Source organism: Pseudochaenichthys georgianus, chromosome 4, assembly GCF_902827115.2.
Source record: "Pseudochaenichthys georgianus chromosome 4, fPseGeo1.2, whole genome shotgun sequence".
NCBI classification, from domain to species: domain Eukaryota; kingdom Metazoa; phylum Chordata; class Actinopteri; order Perciformes; family Channichthyidae; genus Pseudochaenichthys; species Pseudochaenichthys georgianus.
Genome location: NC_047506.1, coordinates 11,333,822 through 11,355,382, shown reverse-complemented (window position 1 = coordinate 11,355,382; position 21,561 = coordinate 11,333,822).

Here is a 21,561-nt window from a genome sequence, read left to right as displayed (position 1 = left end):
TTTAGCTGTGAGATGTAGGTTGACATTTTTGTGTAAAATACAGTAGCGGATGACACCCAATCTGATTTTATTTAGCTATTCTTCCTGCTCTAATCTAAATCCTCTGGCTACAGCCCAGAAAGGGACATCTGGTCGTGAGGGGAAAGCCGCGAGGAGGACCGCAGCACTGAGAGCAGACAAGCGTGGGCAGAGTCCATTGTTTTAGGAGCTAACTGATAAGAGACAAGAAGGAAATCCCACCATTGAACTAAATGTTTGTTTGTCAGACTTAAGGAAGTTTAATAGAGAGAAAGGCTTAGACCTATCTTTGTAGTTTCATTGTTATTAGGCCAGTGGAGGAATATAGACATTTAACACAATTATTTAAAATATAGCTTGCAACATTTAAATGTCAATCAGTTACACATATGTATCTACTGTATAAAGACTGTTTATCATCTAGCCTTTTGGTAGGATTGGAATATTTACGGTGGCCCACAGGTGCAAATGTGCTACAACGGAACAAAACATTTCCGTTAGGGAGAAATGCTCTGCATCTTCAGAAACAATGCAAATATAAAAACACAAATGTGCCAAGACACATGCCAATTAAGAAATATATTCACCTACTTGAGAACACATGTGCAGCATTTAGAAAACATTACAAATACAAAATGCTGCAAGAAATGGAAACGCTAAAATTCACATGGACAGAACTGTAGCTGTTGGCCCATGTAGGCTTGTTTCATGATTGTACGTATTTCGTCAGAAGATTTAAAAATGACTTGGTTAGCTATTGAAGACGTTCCTTCATTTGCATGTGTTTTGCCCATTTGTGATTTTTATATTTTCATCGTTTCTGAAGCTGCATTGTGTTCAAATGGAAATGTTTTGGGCCGTTGTAGCGCGTTGGCACCTGTCGGCCATTAAAATATTTGTCTATAAATAACAACATTGGAGGAATCTCCCAGGACGGACAGACGTGCAAAGGGTGTAGTGTTTATAGATTAACAACGATAATAAAATTACAAAATGAACTGCTCCGGATGAAAATCCAAATTATAATATGAACATATATTTAGAAAAAAACATGGATCCAGAAGGATGATATTAAATAATAAGGCGCCAGGAAGGACCAAGACAACAGGCACAGCCCCCACTCATTGTCCAGATGTAACCTTTAAAACTGATGACCCGCCAGGTGGGAAACCAAACACTCCAGAGATGATGCCCTGGATGCTGAGTTAATAAAATGCCTTCATGAGACATTAGTGCATAGAGATAAAGAGAAAGAGAAGTAGGTGAAGAGAGTTGAAAGGTGAAAGGTGAAAGTGCCATGACAGTTAAAGCCTAAAGAAGTGTATAGGGTCCAGATCAAAGCAAGTCTGAAGCGGCCCCAACTGTAAGCTTTGAGCCTTCTGTTAATACGGAGAGACTGTCAGCCTCCGGACACAAACTAAGAGATATTTCCACGGAAGCGTAACTGAATAGCTAAAAACTCTGGCTCCCTTTCTAATTTTGATGATAAGATCTATTCATGTTACACATTTCATTATTAACCTTTTAAAACCTGTCAACTCTACCTGTACTCCAATCTACAATTTACATCCAATAGTGTACAATAAACCTTTTGTCAAGTCAACCGTATCACGTTGACTTAATGACTTTAGGATTCCTTCAGGGCTAGTGCACAGTAAATTCATGTTGTCTCGTGAAATTGTCCTGTGGAAGCAAGCAAGTTATAATACTATTAAAACTGACATCTATAATGTTGTTTTTCTTTTTTTAAATTCCCACTAACATGCAGAAGAGCCATAATGTACCACCTGATTTTTATCTCTTTGGGACAAGATCTGGCTCCGAAAATGTAGACTTGTGTTTTGTAATATATAATATGAAGAAAAAATCAAGTAAAAAACATGCAATGGACCCCTGTTTTTTTGTCCCCTCTAAAAATGTGCTGGCTGCGATTGCTCAACCCACTGTGGTTCCTTGTTCTGGTTGTAAATTTGATAAGCATGTCACACTCCTTCCGACGCTGTTTGTGGTAAATCTGGCAGTTTAATGTGAAACACCTGGTGTATGTTTTTAAGATAAACGTAGGAGAAAGCCCAGAGCCTGCTCTGCGGCCAATACAAAGACTAGAGGCAGTTTCTGTGGACAGGAAGAACATTTATTTGGCTCAATATTGTCAGTAATTTCTAAATTTCCAGAAATGTTATTATCACGACAAATACACAGAAAACAAACCTCCATCCAGCTTCTGTGAAGTTGGAAAAGTATTGAGAGAAAAGGAACATTAAAAGTCTACCTCCAGGGCCTCTATTAAATGACCTCCCTTGACCACATCACAATGTTTCTCAGCATCATGTGATGCTTCGGAGCCTACCATGTGATGTTGGATGCAAGCTACTATGCGGCGAAGATATCATCAAGTCTTTGGTTAGAAAAAAGGCTTTACTTGATTTCGTACACCAGAACACATTCCCATACCCACTAGCCTCCCCTTGCCTTTGCTGAGATGAATACAGCGATTGTCACCGACTTTGTCCTACATGAACCCAAATAAACCGATGTAAAGTCTCTCAATTATTTTTATTGTGCGCTTGTAGCAGTTAACCGATAAGCTGGGGGGGGGAAGGAATGCAATGTGGGTGCACATGGGTTAATATTCGGGTCACCACCACTTCCCATAATTGCTCAAGTTGCTCAGGAAACCGTACCCCTGTGTGCACCCTGAGCCAAGGAGGGGTGCTGCTGCGGCCAGCCAGCCCCAAACACAGAGATACACGACCGCAAAGGGAGTGTGTGTGTGTGTGTGTGTGTGTGTGTGTGTGTGTGTGTGTGTGTGTGTGTGTGTGTGTGTGTGTGTGTGTGTGTGTGTGTGTGTGTGTGTGTTCGGGGAGTTGAGGGGCAACATTTTATCTAAGGTACACTGCACTTCCTCATGTGTTCAGAGTGAACCTTCTGTTCCCAGTGAGAAACAGCAGATGGCTGCCATGAGTGTGTTGTAAATATAAAAACACTTTACGAACTTGATGGATAAACAACTCTTTAAATACCATTTTATAGGGTTTTCTCGGGACATATAAGGAAGACAAGACATGGTGTTGTTTCTGTTACATTCTTTTGCAAGGGCAATGTCCTTATTGGCTTCCCGAGAGTTTGAAAAAACGTTCATATCTCTCTAATATGATGGTTCAGTAAAGGGACAGTTAACGCTTAGTAAATTAGTTCGGATAAATGTGTGAGAGGAACTTTGTCAGTGTTTTTACTGTACCTCTTTCATATATGACCAAGGATGTCAACAAACATTTGGTACAGTTAAGTCAATCATTAATCCAAGCCATCACTGCTCACCTCAGGCATGATGCCACAATGTTTGTGTGGGCACCATTGCAACCCTACTTCCTTTATAACATGCCCGTATCTCTGGGCGATCATTTGAGGAATAGGTTAATGGGTAACTTCTTAAAACCGTTATTCAAATCAAATGTAATATGATGCTTATCTTTGACAGTTCTCATTTCACAGTAATATCCTTTATCCCATTAGAAACAATGTTGTGTTGTCTTTGTTGGTTTGTTCTGAAACTTTAACAATGTTATACAGTATAATATGATTTCTGACTCATCTTCAGGTAATTGTGCAATATTGTTATAGTATTTCATCATCTCCTTCATCCACAAAACACTCAGCTGGTTAATAGTAAACACACACACACACACACACACACACACACACACACACACACACACACACACACACACACACACACACACACACACACACACACACACACACACACACACACACACACACACACACACACACCTGAAACCTGTTTCCAAGACTTTCTGTGACCCGGAACATTCCGTTGGGCAGGAGGATATCACCTGTCAGCTTATCAAATATTTAACTGGTAATACAAGGCTGAGGAGGGTATAGAGTTCATAAATCTCAAGTTTCATTGGATCTGGCACATAGATGATGATGTTTACCTCTGCCAAACACGCCATTCATGCCGTATCAAACTATTGTTTTCGCCATGGTTTGATCAGATCTTAGGAGACATTGAGTTTTCTCATGCTGCAATTGAAACCTATGAGGCCAGTGTGCTTTATCACAAGTGACACGTTTTATACAGTTCATTTCTCTCTGTATTGGACAGTTGGATAACCCAATACAGGAGGGAATACACCTTTTATGATGTGTATCTACTACCTCCACTCTCCTTTCAAATAAAAACACTTAACCTTTGATATCCATCATTTAAAAAGTAATTGTTGCAGAAGTTTATATTCTACTGTGCACCTTCAAAAGGCAATGAACCACAAACAACTCGATTGCGATTTTAAAGCTATAATAGCAAACATTGGTAACAAATATGGTCGCTTTTTCCTTTAAAAAGGGTGCCTGGTAAGTATTTAGGGACCTTCTGTACACATTTGTTATTCAGATCCGTTTTGTAAGATAACTTATTATTATTCAATAAAGATCCATAGACATGTCTACACACAGTGTGTTGCCATATGTTCTATAGTGGCTCAGGTGATGAGGCCTTGGATCGTGATATTTCAAGCAAGCTGTTTCTCATAGTCTCTAAATCCCTTCACATATGGTGTGAATGAGAGAGGAAATCTCAGAGGGAATGCATGACAAGAGGCAGGAAACCAGGGTGTTAATGTATTTATCATACACTTGAGTCTAAACTATAAATCCCTTAATGTTCAGGCACCATATCATCTTTAAGAGCTCATTGTACCATATTATTCCAACAGAGCATTGCAATGTAAGAATACAATGTTCCCTGTGGTTCCCAGAGTCTCCAAAAGTTAAAAAGGAGCCAAAGCCTTCAGCTAACAAGCGCCTCTTCTGTGGAAACCAGCTCCCAGTTTGTGTTTGTGAGGCAGAAATCCTCCCCATATCTAAGAGTAGACTTAGGACTTTCCTCTTTGATCCAGCCCTAGTTATGCTGCTGATAAAGTGCCTTCCCATGATCAGTTGATAAACACTTCTGCGCTGGCTTTGCCACTGTTTTCTTGTGGTTTTGTATTGTATTCCACCTTGGCAGAAGCGTATGCCAGCGAGCACTGCAATTAAAGTAACAATGATTTCCACTTGGATCTTGGTTGCCACTGATCTGCCGCTGTTAACCAATGTGATGAAAGCTAAATGTGATGTAACACTTTTTAAGAGGTATACTTGCGCTGCCCAAGTGAAGGAGTTCAAGTATCTCGGGGTCTTGTTCTCGAGTGAGGGAAAAATGGAGCGTGAGATGGGCCGGAGAATCGGAGCAGTGGGAGCGGTACTGCAGTCGCTTTACCGCACCATTGTGACGAAAAGGGAGCTGAGCCAGAAGGCAAAGCTCTCTGTCTACCGGGCCATTTTCGTTCCTACCCTCACCTATGGTCATGAAGGATGGGTCATGACCGAAAGAACGAGATCGTGGATACAAGTGGCCGAGATGGGTTTTCTCCACAGGGTGGCTGGTGTCTCCCTTAGGGATAAGGTGAGAAGTTCGGTCATCTGGGACGGACTCGGAGTTGAGCCGCTCCTCCTTCGCGTCGAAAGGAGCCAGTTGAGGTGATTCGGGCACCTAGTTAGGATGCCACCTGGGCGCCTCCCGGGAGGTGTTCCAGGCACGTCCAGCTGGGAAGAGACCAAGGGGTAGACCTAGGACCAGGTGGATGGATTATATCTCTTCGCTGGCATGGGAGCGCCTTGGGACCCCCCAGTCAGAGCTGGTTGATGTCGCCAGGGAAAATAAAGTTTGGGGCTCTCTGCTGGAACTGCTACCCCCGCGACCCGACCACGGATAAGCGGGAGAAGATGGATGGATGGATGGACCTGCGCTGCAAGGAGCTAAGGACAGAGGGTGTTATGTTATACATATTCTGTATATAACAGGCACATGTTTGACATTAAGCGATATAAATATCATTTTGTTACAACATTTCATTGACAGCCATGCTTGCGGTTCTGTGAGATGTACTATTCTCAACTCATTACACTAGGGCTGTGAGGTACCTTGCTTGTAAGTGTGAGGATAGTGTATGAGTGTAAGTGTGAGACGCTGCTGGTGTGTAATGTAAACCAGGCCGCATGTTTTTCTTCCTGTAATTTGCTATTGACAAATGGTTGTCCGGATCACACTGTTGCATAATGTAAGACCTGCAAACTGTATAATTTGTGACAACTACAATTACCTGTCTGGTGTGTGTTGTGCAAGTCTCTTAAGGAATTCTGCTGGTTTTGGTGGAGGGGATGAGAGTACACTGAAAAAACTGAAACGTGGACTTTAATGAAATGTATTATGTCAACACATTTCATTTTGTACTTAATATTATTGCTTTCAGCTAACCTAATACAGTTATGGGAAATCTGTTGACATAATACATTTAAAGGCGGTTTATCAAGGCTTATTTATCAATAAGTTGTTGTTGACAGACTGATATATTTTTGTTGTGACATGTTCTATCCAACCCTTACACTACTGTTACGTGCCGCAGTTGGTGCTTGTGTGTGTGTGCTTTTGTGTGGGTGTCTCTGGAGACAAACAGAGGGAGAGACTCCCTCTGTTTGTCTCCAGGTGCAGCCTCTCCCCAGGTGCTCCTAATCCCCAATCAGCGCCTCCATAAAGGACCTGAGGAAGGCTGCAGTCGTTCTCTCCTTCTCCTCTGGCTGCATGTGTGCAGCCTGTGTTACGTACTGTAGTATCTCTGTGTGAGGCCTAGTTTAACATGTGTATTGCTAATTGTTAGATGTGTGTCTTTGTGTATTGTTTTACGTTAGTCCCTTTCTTTTGAAAGAAAGTTGCAATTTGGCTGGTGAGCCTCTTTACTTTTTTATTAATTAAAACCTCACTTTGTGGCTTCAGCATTCAGTTTCCTCTCCTCTTTCTCTCGGCCGGTTATTTTGTGTGTTGTTACTTCCCTTTGTACCCCTAGATTTAGAAGGGAACGTAACAACTACAAACAACCAACAATGATTGTAGTGGTTCCAACTTTTTTTAAAACTCATTAATGTCACCAAGTTTGAAATTAATATCCACGATCTGTGACAACTCCACAGTGGCAAAGCCCCGGGGGTGGATGAGATCTGCCCAGAAATGCTAAAGGCTCTGGGTGTTGAGGTACTGTCATGGTTGACACGTCTCATCAACGTTGCGTGGAAGTCGGAAACAGTACCTAAGGAGTGGCAGACCCGGGTGGTGGTTCCCCTTTTCAAACAGGGGGATCAGAGGGTGTGTGCCAATTACAGAGGCATCACACTACTCAGCCTCCCCGGGAAAGTTTACTCTAAGGTACTCGAAAGGAGGGTCAGGCCGATTGTCGAACCTCAGATTGAGGAGGAACAATGCGGATTCCGTCCTGGTCGTGGAACGACGGATCAGCTTTTTACTCTTGCAAGGGTTTTCTCCGCAGGGTGGCTGGTGTCTCCCTTAGGGATACGGTGAGAAGTTCAGTCATCCGGGAGGGACTCGGAGTTGAACCGCTCCTCCTTCGCGTCGAAATGACTGTTGAGGTGTTTCGGGCACCTAGTAAGGATGCCACCTGGGCGCCTCCCTAGGGAGGTGTTCCAGGCACGTCCAGCTGGGAAGAGACCGCGGGAGAAGACCGCGGGAGAAGATGGATGGATGGATTTGTTGTTATAATTGATCCATTGTGAGATGAATCACTCAACAGTTGATGGATTTTTCTCTCACAATGGGCCCACATGTGGTAGAACATAATGAGCCGGGCTAGTCTGCAGAGGTGTGGACTCGAGTCACATGACTTGGACTCGAATCAGACTCGAGTCACAAATTTGATGACTTGAGACTCGACTTGACAAAATCACAAAACAATTGCGACTCGACTTGGACTTGAACACCAATGACTCGGGACTTGACTTGGACTCGAGCCTTCTGACTTGAGGTGACTTGACCATTTAATTCAGAGGTCTCCAACACGCTGATCGCGAGCTGCCGTTAAAAGAGCAGACTCCCGTTGGGGAGAGCAGAATCTTCAGCCGCTCCTACTCTTGCTGAGAATCCTTGCAGGCAGGGGCGGGACTTTATTTAGCTGGGCCACCATGCGGCCAATCATATGTGAGGACACACTAGGATCATACCATTATGCGAAAGAAGGGTGGGGGGCACAGCAGGTATAGTGGTACAGGCCAGCTGCACAGAGCGACGGGGAGACGGATTTAAATGCAAGTGCGTCGGAAAAAGTCAAGAAATGAGCAAAAACCGAAAAAAGAAGCCGCATCTGGCTGCATTTCAATGATATTGGAGAAAGCAAATCTGAGTGCAGGATTTGTAAAATGAAAATAACCTTTTTTGGTTACCTTTATTTTGGTAACCACTCAGGATTTACTGTCAGAGGTGGGAGAATTTCAGATCTTGTACTTGAGTACAAAAGTACCAGAGTGTAGGAATACTCGGTTACAATAAAAAGTCCTGCATTCAAAATGTTACAAGTAAAAGTACAAAAGTATTAGCATCAAAATATAGTTAAAGTACCACCTGCAGAGGGATCTAGATGCCCGTGTTCTCTTCCCCATAGAGACCGTCACGTTGCACATTATCCCTTGCATAAAGATAGATTGTGGGTCCCTTATAATATGTTGTTCACAGTGGAAATAAACATTCTGGTCACCTCAACATCAGGGATTTTATACATTAAACTCCTTCTGAATCAAACCGCCATGGTAGCCTTACCTTATTGTTCCCTCTTAAAATAGAAAAAAAACACGTTACTTTACCAGTAACTTGATTATTAATTGATTATTAAATTATTAATGTGACTAATAAAGAGCAATTTGATTATTAAGTATTATTCTGTTGATCAATGTCATTACATTTGGTGAAAAACACATAATGACTTGTTTATGACTCGTTTTGTCAACGTTTAGGACTTGGACTTGACTTGAACTTGCCCAACCTGACTTGAGACTTGACTTGGACTTGAGCGCAAAGACTTGAGACTTGACTTGGACCTCTGCTAGTCTAGGTGATGTGTTATCAAATCAAGTTTTATTTATATAGCACATTTTATAAACGATTTTTGGTCGAGCCAAAGTGCTGTACATAAAATATAAATAGCCTACAGTAGAGACACTTTACAGCAAATACAACAGCACAGATTGTTCAGAATATCAGTATGAGAAAAACGACACCCTCTATCCTTAGACCCTCACATCGTACAAGGAAAAACTTCCAGAGAAAACAGTTTAAGGGGAAAAACTGGGAGAAACCTCAGGGAGAGCAACAGAGGAGGGATCCCTCTCCCAGGATGGACAGACGTGCAATAGATGCCGTGTGTAAATCGAAGAGATAATACATTTTACAGCATATAGACCGAATGTTAGGAAATGCATGTGTCTGTAATAAGAAGATGAGTCCACGAGGATGTCAGCTACAATCCTGTGGAAGCCATCAGGGAAGCAGCATGACGAGACCCAAGGCAGGACCGCAGAGACAGGTTCAGCCACGACCCGAAGTCCACGACTTAATCCAGAACTCAGGATAGATGATCCAGGAAACCGGACTACAGCAAGAGGATCAGCCTCGACTCCGGATCCCGGCGTAGATATAGATACAAAACAAGAACAAATATTTGGCTGGGTTAATCGGAACAAGAGAATACACAGACACAGACAGAGAGGGAAAAGGTCATTGGATAAAAGTTATTCTTGATAAGCCTCTAGAACAGGGGTGGGGAACCTCCGGCCCCCGGGCCATATACGGCCCGCGAGACCATTTGGTACGGCCCTCGATGTAATTTATAAACACACGCAAAAAAGAAAAAAGTTAAAGAAATCTAGACCGCAAACAAATTAAACAAAGCGAGTAACTGTTTTTCCTGGCCAAGGTCAGGGTCCATGAACACAACACGAGCCTAACGTGTCATCACGTGGTACATGTCTCGTCTGACAGGGGTGCAGTTCTGACGGAGAGCACCATACCAGAACGTCGCTCCAGCACTTCCAAGTAGTACCCATTAGGAGCCGTACACATGCCGCAGTTTTTACGTGGCTGTGTCTTCAGTTGAAAACCCAGTGGCGATCTGTCATACTGATCATACAGTCAATAACTTTGTTGTTATTAGCATCTGGTTAGCTAGCTATGCTAACGAATATAAGAAGCTTTTTCTCCAACCAGTGAGGTAAAGGCACATCTTTATATGATCATTATAGTTATAAAAAAATAAGAGAATAAAGTAAACGGATATAAAATACTATATGATAGTAAAAAAAAGTTGTTATTAATAAACAAGAATACAGTTTGAAAGGGGAGTGATTTGTAAAATATCCATAAAGAAAAAGTAAATAATGCTTACAGCAGCGTTCAGTTATTATGCTCCAAATATCTGGAACAAACTCCCTGAAAACTGCAGGTCCGCTGCAACTCTGACTACTTTTAAATCCAGACTAAAGACTTTTCTTTTTGTCGCTGCTTTTAATTGAACTATTCACATCTTAAACTGCACTGTAACTTTTATCCATGTATTTTTTCTTTTAATGTTTATTATCTTTTCTTTTTAATGACTGATTTTAAATGCCATTTTCTTAATGTCTTTCGTTTTTTGTAAAGCACTTTGAATTGCCTTGTGTTGAAAAGTGCTATATAAATAAACGTGCCCTGCCTTACAGTTCTGTTTGAAATGGGTGTTGAGATGTTTCCATAGATCTCCTAATGTTGCTCTCAAAGTGCACCAGATTGATGCTAATAACTTCAACATTTAAAAACACCCCCCCCCCCCCCCCCCCCACTTAAATCATGTCCACATGGATAGGAAACTAAATACATTTGCACACATCTTTTGTCCATATCTTTCTGTTTAGGTGGTCATGCCACACCGTGCACGTGCATGCATACGCGAGTCATGGTAAAATATCTGGATTAAGAGGTTGCTTTTTATTTGCCTGAAAGAAAGGCGAAATGAATGGGCTGTGATTTTAGTTTTTTTTAAGCAGAGGTCAATAATTTGTACGGCCCTCGGAGGATGTTGAAAAAATTGAAATGGCCCTTGAGAGGAAAAAGGTTCCCCACCCCTGCTCTAGAAAGATCTCATGAACTTCCCCACTCAATCTATCAAGACCCGAGCAGTTCTATTAGATATATAAGAAACAGAGATAGGGAGCACAACAACCTATCTCTTCGTCAGTTGAACAGTTATTAGCTACATATTTGCAAAGAAACTAAAAAGGAGAAAGTATGCCTGCGGGTTAACCTCTTGAACATAAAAGGAACATGGTTTGAAGATATTTCTTCTTTATTAAATAACATTAACATCTCAAAATCCTCCTTAAGTACCTTTTTCATCCCAGGACTTTATGACTTCAATTAAACTCGTTTTATGTCTTTTTGAAGATTAGTTTTCTAACCATTAAAATGGGATCTCGGCTTAGCCTTAACCCAAAGTCAATACCCAGGTTAGGAAAACACTGTGTTGGGGAAGACTCATCCATGCCAGTTTATATTGAGAAAATGATGAACACATAACTGTGAGGAAGGATTCAAGTTATACGCTGTTTTTATCTGCTGGTTTATGTTGTATTTTAAATACAACTTGCATAACCTGCATATGATTTTCATGGTGTAAATAAATGCTTTTTTTCTTCATCTGTGGTCGCATTTGAAGGCGGATTTCTGGTATTATTAGGTTTAATATCTCTGAAGGCAGGCTGCTCTGAGAGATTTATGGGTAAATCTGTCTGAAATTTCACAGGATGTTTGAAGGTCATTAGGCGGGGTCTCCTAAACTGCTCTGTTGACTTGACTTGAATTTGTTTTCATTTAATGAAAATTGATTTGGAGAAACACAAAATAAGAATTAAAATATAGTTGTTAGATTCTATAGTAAGTTATTTTTCCTTCAAACATGTACGTTTCTGAAAAAGACTAAGATAATGTAACACTTTCCAAGAAATGCCAATGTATTCCGTCGGCTGTTTATGTCTTTTGTAAAAGAACAGCCTGTTTTTCTCTTTACTTTTTCATTTTAATAATACATTTCAAGAATGAAATCGAGTGACTTGGGAAGATGAAAGATTCTGCAGCACTGCCCCTGTCCATACACGCTTATCTCTTCACCTTGTATAGTATGCAACAAACATCCTGTTTCTGCATCCATTATTTTGAGAGTGAGGATATCAGTCTTCCTTCCCGTTCAATCTGAGCTGTTAGCTAAATAAACATCCATAGGCACATGTTCTCTCTCTCTGAGTCTGATGTCCTAGATCATTCAGATAACAATACACCAGATGCACTTTGTACATCAGTAAACCTTCACACATTTAAGTTAAAAAAACAAACAATATTTCCTAAAATATCACTGATTGATTGACGATTCAAGAGGTCCAAGACTCCTTTAATTTAAATATAGAAGGGAGTAAGATTATTCTGTTTTGGCTCCTTAAAATTGTAGCAATAACATTGGCGGTAACATGTATTTAAATAGTATGCAATATAATACGATGTGTTGTATCACTTTTAATTAAGTAAGAGATCTAAGTACTTCTTCCACAACTGAAAAACCACATTAATGCGTGAAGTTGTTTGTCATGCACACGCCTGGAGGGCCTACAGTTGGCTGGTTGTGGCTTATAATGTGTCTTGTAACACTTAGGCTGCGGCCCCACGAGGACGAATTCGGTCGTTTGCGTTACTGTTTAGTGTCATATAGACCGTTCGGCCACACGAGGACGACCGAATATGGCACTAAACGACTGAGGAAACGACAACGGGTCCCAAGGTGGATAGAAATGCATACGCCACTCTCTGGGGGGTCAAACAGCTCCGTGTGTGCGCCCTATACAGACATTTTCAGATCACTGATAGTGATTGCGCAATAGCCCCGCCTCTCCCCACCTCTTCTGCTCACCTCCGCTTACCCCGCGCCAGTGCTGAAGTGTTTCGCCACCAACAACAACAACAATGGCGGATCGCAGAGTTGCTATCGTGCTCCGGACGCTATTGACCATGCTACAGTTGTTTGTGCAACATCTACAGCAATAATGATGAGGCAATAGCCCCGCCTCTCCCCACCTCTGCTGCTCACCCCCACGTCAAAGTAAACTGCACCCTGAATTCAGATTATTTATCTTTCTCTCGCGAGTGAAATCTAATCTGACAGGACGGAGACACGCAGCTCTGCTCACCTGCAGCTCCTCCCGCTGCAGCAAAACACACACTTCAAGTCAGATCATCACCCTTAGCTATTTTAATTACCTCTCAAACTCCCTAAACTAGTTATAAATATGTTTATGTTTACAGTCGGCCGGGTCACTGATTACTGGATGAGCTGCTGCATGAGACAGACACTGGCGCTGTCCGAAGAGAGGGAGGAAAAAGAGAGGCTCCGTGTATTTTATCATTATATTATATAGAGTCGTTATTCATTTGTTTTAAAGCTCAATAAATAACAAAGAAGACCTTTGACCGGCACTTTTATAATTTTGTCCGGAAGATTTCAACTTTAATACACGCTGACTGGCGAAAAACTCTGCCCGGTTCCCTCGGCCCCCACCGCGGAGAATAAACAGAAGGGCAACCATGACAACCATGCTTCTTCGCTGCTTTTGTGGAGGAAGTTACAGCGCCACGTAGAGGCTCCTGCATATGTACTGCAGCTTCTCCAGCGGTTGGAGCTAAACGGAGCGGTCTCGTGTGGACAGACACTATCCGGATAATTATTGCATGTGGACGGAAGCCGTTTGCGATTGCGTTTGCGTTAATCCTATGCGTTTAGCCGTTTTCGTCCTCGTGGGGCCGCAGCCTTAAAGGACTGGTAAGTTGGTTGTTTTTTTCAGAAAAGTAACGGACGTGAATGGAGATATTCTACCCTCCTTGTAGTGTTGCTTACATGCGCCTCCCCAAAGAAGGTAGCGGTCAGGTGCCGCTGAGTTCTCCTTTCAAAGCATCTAAAGTGAAGTCACCTTGACACACTTTGGTCTATGAACAACTTTACCAATTAATAGAAATTCACAATTTGCCACACTGGAGGCACGTTATTGTTCAATCTACAACTGATGTCATTTGAAATTGTTTCCAAAAGATAAAAACTGACCCAAAGACCACATTATTTGCAGCTGTTTTCGAATTAAAAGAGTTGTAGGAATAAACATAGCATTGGCATGCAACAATTTACGTTTCTGATTATATTCATATTTGTTTTATTACTCTCTCCTGATTTTCGTTTCAGCTTATTTTTTTAGAAATTGTACAAAAAACACACCACAGGACTGTTCCTTATTGTTGTATGTCCCATGTACTGCTGTAGTTTCTGCAGTGGGGCTGGGGAATGACGTGAGTGTCCGGTGAGAGCGCTGATAACCTGAGAGGGTCTCTTTCCTGTACAGCTGTGCTTGACCGGCACAACAACACTTGAATTAATTAATTATTTACCAAAGACACATGCACATACACACTTACCCACACACTTACCCACACACTTACCCACACACTTACCCACACACACACACACACACACACACACACACACACACACACACACACACACACACACACACACACACACACACACACACACACACACACACACACACACACACACACACACACACACACACACACACACACACACACACACACACACACACACACACACACACACACACACACAAGAGGTATCGGTGACATAGATACCTCTCTTTTCCTTGATATGAAGTGTAGTCACTGTAGTTGGACATTCCTTTTTTCCTAGGAAGGAACCAGCAGTGTTATCATGACAGAGAAAAACATCCTGAGGGTCATTACTTTCTTCCCCCCCACCAGCTCTTACTTACTCAGACTTTTAATATCCAACAGCAAAGTGACCTCATGAGAAATTTGTGAATGGACAGACCAGCCGGGGTTCTTATCAGGCTCTGCAGATTTCAGACCCTCGTAGGACTATGAGACACAATAACAGTGAGGCAGCACATCCTGCCTCACTCAATACAGAATGGATAATTGAACAATCAATTGTTGGGATTTTAGAGTTCAGTTGCGCAGAAATCATTCAGTTCATGCCCTGATACGAGCTGCTGATAGCTGCATCACACTAACAATGTTTGGCTGGAGCCGGGGGATTTTATATTAATATACACCAGACTAACTTTTGCAAACAAAGTCATGTGGAGACAAAGTACCATGGGAAATCTAAACGCCCTGTGCTATTAAATAAACGTATATTAGAATAATCCCAAAAACAGCTTTCACAGTATTGCATCAATAAGCATTTGTAATCATGTCTGAAATGTTATAATTTCAAGTATTCTAATTTAAAAAAACACTTTCATCACTTTCATGTGATTAATTCATTCCTAACATTATCATCAATGTTGATTTCCCATATATATTCAAAGATTGTGTTACATTGGTTTCATTGCCTTTTATGTGGTTCACACATACAAATGCCAGCATGTTCTCTTATCAAGAATAACTTTTACCCAAGACCTTTTCCCTCTCTAACCTCTCAAGTTTTATTAGAGGGAAACGGTTTGTAGAGTGGCTTAGACAGGCCGGGGAGTGTTACAATTCGTAGACACAGCGTACCTCCCTATCTCTCATCAATTTCCAACTAAGGCTCCAGTGGGGACCTTGTTCCCTGAGTGTGCTTCTCCACCTATGTTTCTTACTCTCTTACTTGCTACCCTTTGCCCTCAACCTATTCTAAGGGAGTGCTTGTTCTTCCGTTTGTCTGTCTGTGTCTGTGTATTCTCTTGTTTTGTGTCTATATCTACGCCGGGATCCGGAGTCGAGGCTGATCTTCTTGCTGTGGTCCTGGATCCTCTATCCTGAGTCCCATTGCTCCCCAGGCGCTGTACAATAGCTGCAGTGCCCACTGCTCCTAGTACTAGACTTCTGGTACTAGGATGGGTTAAATGCAGAGAACACATTTCACTGTGTGTGCTGTGTGCATGTGTGACCATTAAAGAGGGTTTCATCCCTCCCCAATTCCATTCTATCTTGATATAGTTAACATCCTATTTTTATGGGTTTCACAATAATAATATAAAACCGAACTGCTTGTCTTGATGAATGGATACAACAAAACAAACCAATAAAAGCATGTTTTTTTGTTTTTGTAAAAAAAAAAAAAAAAATGCTGATATTAAGCAATGTGTGCTTTGTTTAGAGTTATCCCATTTATAAGATATTTGTTTTAACATGCCGCAAAGCAATGTCTCAAATTGCTTGTATTTCTTACCGTTGGTGGTTTTGGATCTATATCAGATGAGGGCTAAATAACGACATCAATTCAACTCTGTCTTGGCATGTGTTCGCACAATTATTTCAGGTGTGTGTGTGTGTGTGTGTGTGTGTGTGTGTGTGTGTGTGTGTGTGTGTGTGTGTGTGTGTGTGTGTGTCGTGGTGCGTGTGTGTGTGTGTGTGTGTGTGTGTGCGTGCTGTGCGTGCGTGTGTGTGTGTGTGTGTGTGTGTGTGTGTGTGTGTGTGTGTGTGTGTGTGTGTGTGTGTGTGTGTGTGTGTGTGTGTGTGTGTGTGTGTGTGTGTGTGTGTGTGTGTGTGTGTGTGGGTTGTTGCTATGGATGGCAGTTCAGATAATGTGTGCAATTGATCAAACCAAATCCTTTGGATGCAGCCTGGAAAAAGAACATCTGGTTGTGCATACCTGAACGTTAATCACTTTCTTTTGAAGAGGGAAGAATTGGGCATTTTAAGCATCTCACTCACAGTTCCTTACTCCCCTCTGATGTGTTCATGGCCCGTAAACAATGAGAAGGACTGCAGATGTTGACAGCGTCTGTCACGCAGCTGAGAAATACAAGACACTGACTGATGACTGGGCATTGCTGCGCCTGTCCTGCCACGACAGGAAGATAGGATCACTGATTATTTTCTCTGATGTCACTGATGACATATATTTCATTTTACAGTCACTGCTGAGGTGTGAGTTCACTCTGTCACATCCTGCAGACAACCTGTTGAAGGGCCATTTGTCTGAAACAGAATAGAATGCAGTGACTCTGACCCATGGCTACTTCTCCCCAGGAAATACTTCTGCAGTTATTTGATAGTAGTTGAAACGATTGGAAGATAAAAATGAAATCTTCATTAAATATGCAATATGAAATATGAAATATTTCATATAAATCAATATGAAAGTTGAAATAGTGATCTGGAAGTAATTTGTAGTCTGAATTAAAATGTGTTCAAATTAAACAGCTATCTAAAATTAATGGGTAAAGATTACATTTTGGCTATAAAGGAACATCATCACTGCGGCATGAGTAACTTTTTAATATTTCCGACCATTACCCAAAGCCTCTGTACACGCCCTTCTATTTACATGTAATGGTTTGGTCCTGCGGCACCGGCACTTGCAGAGAGTGAAAGCATGTGAGGAGGGATGCTTGTACTTAGCCTACGTAAGTGTGTTGTACTATGGTTGTACCATGTCTCAACGGCTCAAAAAGTCAGGCTGTAAGAAAAGAAGAGAAAGGAGAGAAAGAAAAGAGAGAGGGACTAAAGGGCGACAGTATGTCACCCAGTTTTTCACAAGAAAATGTGGGTGTGGTCCATGAGTGGTGGAAATTAGTCTGTTAGCTAATGTTTTTTTGTTTACTAAGCTGATATTAAGTACTGTTAATATCTTTACAGAAAATTCAGTTACTTAACATTATCTGAAGGGAGACTGGAATACAAAATATATTAGTCTAGTGGGTAGAAGGGGGTATCATGCACCCCCCTGAAATATACTTTTAATCAGATTTTCTAGATTGAAAAAATGGTGTAGAAAACGATTAGCTATGTTAAAAAGTTGAAAAATTGTCCCACGTATATTTTTTTCCCAAATTAGTGTTTATTTACCCTAAAAATCGAGTTTCACTCTTTTTACACCTTTCACTATATCTCAGCCATTATTGCAGATAACTGAACAAATAAGGAATCCAGATCCATGTTTTGAGGGTCAAGGAACACAATAAAACTATTCTTAAAGTGATCACATGTGTCTGTGGCATGCTATTATGCTAATTAGTGCCGCCATTACAATAAAATAGCATTTTAGTCTTGTACCAAGAACGATGTATTTTGCACCGACAGAGAAATATTCTTATAATCAGTGTTTCCTAAGTGTAAAAAGTATGTAGAAAATGATGAGCTATGTTAAAATGTTGTCTGGATGTCCCACATGTATTTTTTATGCAAATTAGTGTCACAATTGCCAACAACGGAATGTTCACACTTTTCACTCAATCTCAGCCATTATTGCAGATACATGAACAAATAATGTGTCTAGACCCATGTTTTGATGGTCAAAGATCACAATAAAACTATTCCCAAAGTGATCAGATGTATCTGTGGCATGCTATGCAAATTTAGAGACGCCAATATTGCAGTACAGTAAGTGAACACATAGGGTGTCCAGACAGATGCTGTGTATTTAACCAATATTTATTTGTTTTGTACTAGCCTACAGCAAGGGTCAAACATCATAATATAAGTATTGATGTGACTACTCTTTCCCATTCCAGATAAGCAGTCAAGGTTTGGCTCTCCACTATCTGATTAATACTCAATTTGAATCATCGTTTTCAATGCTATCATCAGAGTCAAATTCCTCTTCCTCTTCGTCTTCCTGTTCACGCTCTGTCGTGTCCAGGAGATCAACCAGGGAGGTTGGCAGGACCACAGGACCACACCGGTCTCAACACTTCATCAGTCCTCATCCATCCCTGCTCCTCATCATAGGGGTTTGGTTTTTCTAAAATGGATTCATCAGCTCGCTTGTACAGAGCGACGCGATGGTTCACACGTTGGACGTGCGGCTTCAGAGCATCATAGCATGGAGGAAGGCGAGCCAGGTCAACCTTAGACTTGGCAGTGAGTTTATCGTCCTGCCCCACCATTTTGCGCAGCAACTTGGAACGGACTACGTCCACTGAAGACTCACGACTCTCTCCATATATCAGACAGGTGAATTGCTCCAACTGCTTCATCACCTCAGGCTTGACATTCCAGTTGTCACCGAGTTGACTGAACGCCCTGTGAAACTTCGGGTTCTTCTCCAGCGTTTTCAAGGGCCCCACCTTCCCCTTCCCTTTGAAGCACTGGTGCAGTCTTCTCCGCTGAACACATGGAATCCAAGAAGTGTGGCACAGTAGTCTTCTCCCAGGGATTCTGCGAGCTCAGAGAGGTTGAGAAGTTGTTCATGTTTCCCTGACCCCGTATCCAGGTATATAGTCAGCCTGATGGCATGAGCGTGGTAAAGAAGAATCACAAAGATATCTGTGTCAGGTGTTCAGACTACAGCATTCTTGTACCCAAGGGCAGCAGCATGATGAAGGTAGAGTACCACCCTTGTATCAGTCTCTTCCTGGTTGCTGTAGATAGTGGGGAGCTCACGTACCTCAACCTGATACACAATGGGACACTGCACTTTGATCAACAATGACAGAGACTAGACACAAATCACAGATAATCACTTAGAGTATAATTAAACCATCAATCACTTTTAATATGGGCTTCAAATTTACCTTGCCATTTGAGGAGAGAAGTTGATGGGCTCTCCCTTCCACGACCATCCCTGTCATGTCTGTTCTCTCCAGCCTTGAAGCTGCCTGTTGATCACTCCATACACGCAGCAGGAGCTGGCAGAGTTGCTTTTTGTTGTCATCATTTGTGAGAAACATCTTGAAGTCATATGGCTTCCTGGTTGCTGGTCCAGCCTAAATGATCTTCTCTGAACTGCCACGTCTCAAGCTCTCCTGTGCTTTGATAGATCCTGGATGGCAACTGTCAGTCGAGAACAAAAAGTGCTTTTTGGCCACCATCTGATCAAGCACTTGTAGGCATATCTCCCCACAGGTTGGAGGAAGGTTGGTGAGGACATGGAGCAGAGCCATGCCATCCTGAATGAACAGGGCATCCTTAGGGTACGGCAGATCCTTTGGGGTGGTGTCCGCCAGAATGTAAAGAAAGGGTCCAATCATAACCACATGACGGACAAATGTATTTGGCCAACACCAGATGATGGGTAGGGCTTTCATACAGACACCAAGATCAAATGTATTCAGGACCCACCTCTGATCCACCTGATCAGTGGCTAGCTCAGAACGCTTCAGTAGCTCACGAACAACTGTATTGTCAGTGATTGGTTGATGGATGGGCGTGCCGTGAAGTAGTCCACTGTTGATTTTCTGAGTGGAGGAGTACCAGTTGCAGAGGTGAAGCCCCCTAGTCCAGGCACAGGCTGCTGTCCATTGCTTCCTATGTGCCTGATAAAGAGCCAGATGTAGTACACTTGCATCTCAGTTGCATAGACTGTGTCATTCTCTGCTGGCGGTGTGAATGATGAGCCGTCATTAAACTTTGGGTCGGCTTACACTCTCGGAACCACAGACAAGTACAACAACGTTGCTCTCCTACTCCGCCAGAATATTCTGCAGGCTTTCAGAGGGTCCAAAGACCTACAGTGGGAAGGGGAAGGTGGGGCCCTTGAAAACGCTGGAGAAGAACCCGAAGTTTCACAGGGCGTTCAGTCAACTCGGTGACAACTGGAATGTCAAGCCTGAGGTGATGAAGCAGTTGGAGCAATTCACCTGTCTGATATATGGAGAGAGTCGTGAGTCTTCAGTGGACGTAGTCCGTGCCAAGTTGCTGCGCAAAATGGTGGGGCAGGACGATAAACTCACTGCCAAGTCTAAGGTTGACCTGGCTCGCCTTCCTCCATGCTATGATGCTCTGAAGCCGCACGTCCAACGTGTGAACCATCGCGTCGCCCTGTACAAGCGAGCTGATGAATCCATTTTAGAAAAACCAAACCCCTATGATGAGGAGCAGGGATGGATGAGGACTGATGGAGTGTTGAGACCGGTGTGGTCCTGTGGTCCTGCCAACCTCCCTGGTTGATCTCCTGGACACGACAGAGCGTGAACAGGAAGACGAAGAGGAAGAGGAATTTGACTCTGATGATAGCATTGAAAACGATGATTCAAATTGAGTATTAATCAGATAGTGGAGAGCCAAACCTTGACTGCTTATCTGGAATGGGAAAGAGTAGTCACATCAATACTTATATTATGATGTTTGACCCTTGCTGTAGGCTAGTACAAAACAAATAAATATTGGTTAAATACACAGCATCTGTCTGGACACCCTATGTGTTCACTTACTGTACTGCAATATTGGCGTCTCTAAATTTGCATAGCATGCCACAGATACATCTGATCACTTTGGGAATAGTTTTATTGTGATCTTTGACCATCAAAACATGGGTCTAGACACATTATTTGTTCATGTATCTGCAATAATGGCTGAGATTGAGTGAAAAGTGTGAACATTCCGTTGTTGGCAATTGTGACACTAATTTGCATAAAAAATACATGTGGGACATCCAGACAACATTTTAACATAGCTCATCATTTTCTACATACTTTTTACACTTAGTAAACACTGATTATAAGAATATTTCTCTGTCGGTGCAAAATACATCGTTCTTGGTACAAGACTAAAATGCTATTTTATTGTAATGGCGGCACTAATTAGCATAATAGCATGCCACAGACACATGTGATCACTTTAAGAATAGTTTTATTGTGTTCCTTGACCCTCAAAACATGGAT